The sequence below is a fragment of the Scleropages formosus genome, chromosome 5 (genome assembly GCF_900964775.1).
Source record: "Scleropages formosus chromosome 5, fSclFor1.1, whole genome shotgun sequence".
NCBI lineage: Eukaryota > Metazoa > Chordata > Actinopteri > Osteoglossiformes > Osteoglossidae > Scleropages > Scleropages formosus.
In genome coordinates, this window is record NC_041810.1 from 16,932,759 (window position 1) to 16,941,277 (window position 8,519).

The 8,519-nt window shown below is 42.6% G+C and overlaps 1 long non-coding RNA gene across 1 annotated transcript; it reads left to right on the plus strand.

Moving 5' to 3' along the window:
* The first annotated feature begins 4,605 nt into the window (after positions 1-4,605).
* On the plus strand, positions 4,606-8,106 carry LOC114910600 (uncharacterized). The gene is made up of 3 exons (XR_003797719.1): positions 4,606-4,883; positions 5,685-5,728; positions 7,499-8,106. It is a non-coding gene; the product is annotated as an uncharacterized LOC114910600 (long non-coding RNA).
* The last annotated feature ends 413 nt before the right edge of the window (positions 8,107-8,519 follow it).

Here is an 8,519-nt window from a genome sequence, read left to right on the forward strand (position 1 = left end):
AAAAAGTGATATCACGCTGGAATAAAACGTTCCAATCTTCCAATCTTCTTCAGTGTTCCAGATTTCTATCAGACGGTGTTCATTCAACAGGATTTTTACTGCTTGTTCAATTTACTTGATTAAAACTAGTTAATGCAGCACAATTATTTTGCATTTTGTCTCAATTTCATTGTGTACAATCCATCTGCGTTTACTTAATCCAGTTGTGTTGGGACTTCGTGAATAATATTTGTATTGCTGAAACTGAACAGAAAAAGGAAGGCTCTATTAAAAATATATACAGTATCTATTTATATAGTTTACTGCATTATATATAGTTAAAATTTATTATACAGTTTAACATTATATCACTTTATGGATGACACGTAATTAATAATAAATATAATTAATGTAACCGAGCGTTCTTGTCGGGTTCGCCTAGACACTTAGGGCTCCAGAAAATAACAAACGCTACCCGTCCGGGTTGGTTTCCAACACCTTCAAAATCTTTATTGGATGCCACACGTGTATAACTTACAAGAAGACTTGCTGATGCACTCCAGTGCGCATGTACAGAATCCAGCCTATAGCAAACCCCGACGGGAGAAAAGACTCATCATACGCACATGCACCGCTAGTGAGCAGTCTCCTAGTGTCACCGCATCCAAAATTAAATCTTTTACATTAATAATGTTATACAGGTGACATAGGGATAGATGTTTTTTTCTGTCTTGTTTTCTCGAAAAGGAGAAAACCTCAAGCTTCTTTTCGAGACGATAAAAACAAGACAGAAAATGTTGGCCAGTATGTTCCCGAGTCTGAACTGTTTGCGAATGCGTGTTTCCACTAAGGTTTATCACAGCTTCATTTCTATTGGAAAAAAAAAAAAAAAAAAAAAAAACAGATGGACTTCTGTTGAAACGCTGCCCGCGTATCTAGCTTGTATTGAAGAAATATGAAGTTTATTGTTCACATATTTTTGTCTCTGCCTTCTGCGAGTTTTTTTTTTTTTTTTCGTTTGCGCGGGAGCAACTTCAAAGTGAGCGAGCGCGCGTGCGTTGGACTACCGCGATCAACTGTCGTGAGTACCGCGCAACGTCGCGACAGTTCTTAAAGAAGTTAAGCAGAACATAAACACTATCGAGGAGTGTGCTAATAAGAAGGCCGTTAAGACTGTTTATTATTGTAATATTTTTAAGGTCGTGATGTAATGTCTGGTTATTGGAGTGTTTTGTAACTTTTAAGGTTTTTTTAATTATTATTCCCCCTGGCTAGGTTGACTGTTCTGAATTAACGTTCTTGTATTGTGTGTGATTTGTTCAATAAGAAAAAAGACAGCCGCAACAGTTGGCCGCGATTGCGATAGTTTTTTTTTTTTTTTTTTTTTTTTTTTTTTGAACAAATCACACACAATACCAGAACATTAATTCAGAACAATCAACCTAGCCAGGGGGAATAAAAAAAAAAAAAAAAAAAACCTTAAATTATAAAACACTCCAATAACCAAACATTACCTCAAGACCTTAAAAATATCACAATAAGAAACAGTCTTAATAGCCTTCTTATTATCACGCTCCTTGATAGTGTCAATGTAATTCTTAACTTCTTTAAGAAAAACAGAAAATACAGGCTTTTTATTAGCAAATTTTGACCTGTGTATATGATATTTAGCCAAAATGATTAATAAATTAATGATATAACCTTAGAAGGGGGTACGGTGGGTGCAGTGGGTTGGACCGGGTCCTACTCTCCGGTGGGTCTGGGGTTCGAGTCCCGCTTGGGGTGCATTGTGACGGACTGGCGTCCCGTCCTGGGTGTGTCCCCTCCCTCTCCGGCCTTATGCCCTGTGTTGCCGGGTTAGGCTCTGATTCCCCGTGACCCCGTATGGGACAAGCGGTTCAGAAAAAAAAAAGATATAAGCTTGTTTCCCTGCCTGCTTATCAAAACGGAAGAGTGATTGCGATAGTTGCGACAGTGGTCGTGATAATTGCAAAAGTAGTCGCGATCGTTGCGGAAGTGGTCGTGATAGTTGCGAGAATAGTCGTCATGGGAGCGGCCTCTCGCTGTCTTCCAATGACTAGAGTGCTCTTCTCACGCAGTGACACAAATCGCTGTAACACATTCATAGGCAAGAAAAACAAACACATCACATAGAAGACAGCTGACTACCGATTATAATAATACAATGCTTTCATAGAGCTACAAGTATGCCTACTGGCCGTGGAGGGAAAGAACAAAAACTCCCAACTGAAAATCGAGGGACAAAAAACCTCTGGGGGCCCAAGGGCCAATGGCTGCCCACCCCTCCTGGGTATTCTAGATAGAATAAGACTTCTAAACCAGTTTACAAGTAATAATGATATTGTTGCTGTATGGTAGCTTGAATCCCCAGCTCAACGTGGTACGTCTTGTCCATCGTGGCAGTTGGTCATCATCTTCGGTCGGCGTGGGATGCGTCTGTGGCTGCCGGCAGGCCTCTCGGGTCTTATGTAGGGAGACAATGCTCAACATGAAAAAATACTTAGTAATTGGTAACTTAAACAAGTCAATTTAATATGCTTTGGTATAGAGGTGGGAAAAACAAACACAGCCAGGTGGAATTATATTTGAAGGTGGAGTGCCTGAGTAAACATATAAATCTTTAGTCTGGATTTGAAGACAAGCGACAGACGGGGCGTTTCTGACAGTAACTGGCAGAGTTTTCCACAGTTTAGGTGCTCTGTAGCTAAAGGCGCAGCCTCCTGCTGAGGTACTTAAAGGTTGTGGTGTCCGAAAGGAAGGTACGCCGTTCTTTGGAGGTTTTACGCAAACGCAGCACTGGGACACTTTGAGTGCACAAGTAAAAGTTTATTAAGAACAGCAGCTCGTGTCACAGTCTCTCTCAGTGGAAGCTTTCAGCTCCCGCGCGACAAAGCCCGCGTTAGATCCAATGCAGCGTATAAAAAATTCCCGCTTCAGTTAAGAATTAACCAATGAAAATTAAGCAACCTTTGTAAACTTACACCCTACAGGCTGGCAGGAACTTTTCTTGTACAAACCTCTAAATGATTTGCTCTTGGGGCCACAAAGGTAACCCTGCATCCAATGAACAAAGATATCGTCCTGGGGATATAAAAATCAATAATCTCAGAAAGGTTAACTGGAGCAATGCCATGTACCGCCTTGTAGGTCAGAAGTAGGATTTTATAATCCGCTCTAAATGTAACCGGGTGCCAATGCAACGATTTAAGTACATTTTACATTTAATCGTTTAGCAGACGTACGTTTTCTCAAAGCGACGTACATCTCAGAGAAAGTGCCGGTGTTATTATATAAATATGGTCATACTTCCTAGTTCTAGTGACAATTAGTCTTAGAGCATAATTACAACATAGTTCAATGAAGCATAAACTAAACATCTGAAAAGTAGTTTATTGCAAATGTTAATTTCTGAAGTCTTAATTAAATGCAGTAAACGGTTTGCAATCAGATAGGGATACAAGAAGACGCTGTTAAAATAAACACAGCTACGGGGAAATCCCAAATGCAAAAAAGAAAACTACTTTTAAGGTTAATTTTCCGATTACTTTCTTCAAGGCAATCATAAACACTTCATCTTCCAACGTTTTTTTCATGGGCAGAATCATGCGGCGCATTGCTGAAATTATGGTAAAATCAGCAGAAAAGGTGATAAATCTAGACTTGCTTTTGCCAAAGTGAAAAATATGAGTAAAAAACAGTAAACAATTACGTGGAAATTGGTATAAAAGTGAAACCCCGAAGTATATAAACGTCTATACAGATAATTCATAATTACCATAATAAATGTTGCCCTGCCAACCTCAACAAGGAGAAAAAAGATATGTGCATTTTTTTTTGCCACAGAACTTGACACACAAATGCAACTTTGTTAGTAGTACATCAACATGTGCCATTGTGTGTCTGTTTTTTGAGTTTGTTACAGGAACTGAAACAAGCGCCAACGTCGATAGAGACTTATTCACAGTGAAATTATTGACTTCATGACATGTTTAACTCTTTCTCCAGAAAGAGGAAATGACAAATTCATCTTATGAGTTACATCCAAATCACTGACATGCATCACAAAGGCTGTTTTGTTGTTGATGATCATTTTTATTCCTACGTTTTCCGGAATATAGCAGAAAAAAATTCAAATATATTTTGCTCATTTTACAAACTTTCATTTTGTGTCTCCAAGATGAATTAAGCCGCCAACTGTATTTCAGTATCTGTATCAATTTCTATATTTCAGTATTGCGAAATTTCGCAGTTTTTATGCGGAAAAACAATCCAGCCTTTTGTTTTCTCTCCCAACGCTTCGAAGTAACAGTGGAAAGAGGCATCAGCAGAGCGAACGAACGAATGAATGAACGAACGAACGAACGAACGAACGAATGAACGAACGAACGAATGAATGAACGAACGAATAAACGAACGAACGAACGAATGAATGAATGAATGAATGAATGAATGAAACAAGGTAGCTTCTTGTGTACAACGACTTCACACGGGGAATCCCAGAGACGCCACTAGACGGCAGCAGAAGCGCAGAAAAGAGCACATTCTACGTCACTGGGAATTTCCAGCGAGGAAGTCATCATTTTGACAGCGAAAAATGTGCGCTAATTTCTGAAATGGGAGACTCTTCTGTGTCATATCCACTCCGCTGCGCTCTTCATTTATTTTAAAGCCGATTCAGTTTCACCAAGACAGGAACCGGTTTTGCTCTTGACGCGGGAGTTCCTTTTGACGCAGTTACTTTTTTATTTCGTTTAGCATAACATAAGTTGATAAATAGGGAAATGCACAATTCAGTCCATGTGGCAGAGTAATCCACAGGTTTCGATCGGACATTTCGGTGGGCGCTGTCATTGACACCTTCAGACCTGGACTGATCGGACCAGGTAAGATCAGCAAGGGGACATTTACAGAAGTGAGGGGCTTTGTCCGCTCTTTTTAAGAAGGAACAATGCAGATGTGGAGGTGCGCTCTTCTGAGGTCTCTTCATCGTGCACATGTGTGATGATGTCCGCTTCCTCAAAGTGCTCGAAGTCCAAAAGAACTGTTGAATTGCGTTTAGTTTCATTTTTTTTTTTCAATTACGTTTGCTCTGTGGAAACTTGGCAGGTATTATAATGAACTTTGACTGATGCGATGGGTCTTTTGAAAGTTTCTGGCACTCGATCGATGCGCTCTATATTAAATAATCCTAAAAAGTGGAGGGCCATGGCATGTCAAGCCTAACGTGTCCCCGACGTATTTGCAGAAAACTTCTCTGAGTAACGGCAGTGTATTTTCGAGTAAACTTATTTGTTGCGCGATCGAGCTGTTCCTCACATTGTAACAGCGCTTTGCATTAAAATGCAACAATGTCTTAACCGCAACTGTTGGTCACAATTTTGTTATATTTTATACACAGGGACACACAGATGCATCGTTTTAGCTGAAGAGTCCTTTGCTAGGACGCCCTTGGCTGCAGTGTGAGCGTAATGTGGAGACACACATGTACTAGGTTCACACACACACACACACACACACACACACACACACACACACACACACACACACTGGTCCTCCTTTTGTCTTACTGGAGAAGATTCTAGTCTTGAAATGAATCTTGGACAGACTTGCTCTTCTAGTTGAATATCCCAAAGTGGAGGTAGAAACAGGCAGGAATTGATGGCCATGTCATCTGATTGCCACAGGCACCATGGAACAAGAGGACCCACGGCTTTCTGACCACGCACTGGTAAGTACTGTAGGCACACGTCCCTGAAGGATGGGGTAAGGTCACATTTTAGTAACAGAAGTAAAATGATAACATCCTCGGGGGTCTCTTTAAGTGCACCGACCGGTGCGGCTCTAAAGCTCTCATGCTGATTCCGTTTGGTAGGTCAGGAGGTGTTGAGATGACCATGACGTTTTTACTGCACAATGTACTTTTCTGAAACGTGTGATGTGGAACATGTTTGCATTTACACACACACACACACTTTCTGAACCGCTTGTCCCATACGGAGAACCGGAGCCCACCCGGCAACTCAGGGCGTAAGGCCAGAGGGGGAGGGGACACACCCAGGACGGGACGCCAGTCCGCCGCAAGGCACCCCAAGCGGGACTCAAACCCCAGACCCACCAGAGATAAGGACCCGGTCCAACCCACTGCGCCATCGCGCCCCCCATGTTTACATTTACATTTACATTTATTTACTTAGATACTTTTCTCCAAAGCGACTTACAATGGATACTATGCAGTGTCATCAGCCCACACACCTTATTCACCGCGGTGACTTATACTGCTAGACACACTACTTACACTGGGTCACTCATCCATACGTCAGTGAAACACACTCTCTCTGTGTCAATCACACACGTTGTATGACAGCGTCTAGGAGGTGTGAGAGGACGTACATTCGATCCCCGCTCAATTTGTGTGGGGTTTGCATGTTCTTCCCATGTTCGTGTGGCTTTTCCCCTGGTGCTCTGGTTTCCTCCCACAGTGATTCAAAAATGCCCATACTGTGTGTGTGTGTGTGTGTGTGTGTGTGCGAGACACTGTGTTTCACTGGTGTATAGATGAGTGATTGTAGGTAGTGTATCTATTGTACATCACCTCGAGGGAAAAATTATGGGCTAAATACTACTGCACAGTGTTCACTGGAAGTCGCTTTGGAGGAAGGTGTCTGATAATGACTAAATTTAAATCGGTCAGGCTAAGATGGGCTGAATGCTCTCCTAGTTTGTGATACGTCTTCAAGTATGTACATATTTCACAGCAATGTTGAAAGTGTCATGACTTCTTGACTGGTTTGAGGACTGGGACAGTGTATGAAGGCTGGGCAAATGTGTTTTTTGTATGTGTGATCTGCTCTCCTACAATGCCTATGGCCTCTCACCCAGTGTCCAAAGAGTCTGTGATATTGTTGCTCTCTCTGGTCTTACCGAGACGGGTGATCTGACAGCTGGAGCACTCTCCAGCTGTACACATTTTATTACTTATTCCCTAAACCCTTATTCTCACAGCCTTGCTGGTGCTCTCAGAAGGCAGGAAAGCGGTGCAGCTGCAGGCTGGCATCCATGGCATCACCGTAGATTACTTTCCTTCTGTACCCCAGGAAGTTTTATGTAGTGTTATGTACATTTGAACAGGCAGCTCAGCAAACATGAAGACTTAACACACCCACATTTCATACTTGTGTTCAAATTCAGGTTTTGTCATTGTGGCATTGGGTAGGGCGGGCTGAGTGAACAGTGTGATTAAGTTGAGTGAACAGTTCCCTCATTCCAAGATCGATGGACTGCTTTTTGGAGTTATCAGCAGGGCTATTGTTGAGCAAAACTTTTCTGACCAGCTCTCTTACTAAACAGTGGTATTTTCAAGAGACTTTAGATTTACACACACTGAACGGTCCACGATACCTTCAAATGGTAAAACTCATTATGATGACTAACTTAGTTGATTAATGACCCGGCTTCAGTCGGCCATCAGCGTGTCTTTATCAGTGTGTCCTTCCCGCAGCAGTTTCTGGAGATGGACCCCCTCTCCTGGGTAGGAATGGACCCTCTGAGTTTCACCCCCATGGCTCAGGCTGAGCCTCTGCGGCTAGGTAAGACCCATGAACCCAACAGCACAGCAGCATACGGTGCGTCTATGTATATAAACATTAAAAACAGCAACAATGAGTCAACTTGTGAGTGAATTTCATCTGTATCTCTTGAGAATTTTTTCCCAAGCCGCTTTTGCCCACAAGTAGTGAACCGATGGTTTTAGGGGTACCCCAGTAGTTACTTTAATCGAAACCTTGTGGCTTTGTCTCTTCAGCCGTTGACAAGCACGGGGAGGGCTCAGGTTCCCAAAATTTTGTTGTGTTTAGAACGTCTGCTTTACCCCCACACCCTATCGCTCTGGGCTATTTTCTGCTCATACTCTCACTTCCCCTTTCTCCAAGCGCTTGAACCCTCGCTCATACCCCCATTGACTGTGCAAAGTTGCGTCGACCACGGCAAGGCAGCAGATGGAGACAGGTAGCCTTCCTTCCCAGTTTTGGACCAATGGAAGGCATCACTGATTCTAGTGGTCCAGAATCCTGCACGTTTTAGGTCCCTAACCCTAAATTATACCCAAGAACGCAGCGCTACCGTTCATCCCAAATCGACTCATCCTACTAACCGAACGAGTTAGTTAACGTTGAGCCAGAATTTCAAAGAACCTCTGGTCCTCGGGAGTCAGGATAACTCTTTGCTTTGCTGTCGTGGAAACCTGCACGGCGGGCAAACGCTACACGTAGGTAACCACTGTGAAGAGGATGTGGGGTGGTCACTGTTCCTGCCCTTGACAGGAAAAGGAATGCGCTCGATCGTTTCTCTGAATGCCGAGTACGAGGGGACAGGAAGCAACACTTCGGCAGCCTGACATGCATCGCACCTCAAACCCTGCAGCGCGTTTGGAGCGATCGGTTTACTGTCAGGAAATTGGGTTTATTAATTTTTCTAATATCCTGTCACAACGAGAATAACCTTAGTGAGAAAACAACATCATT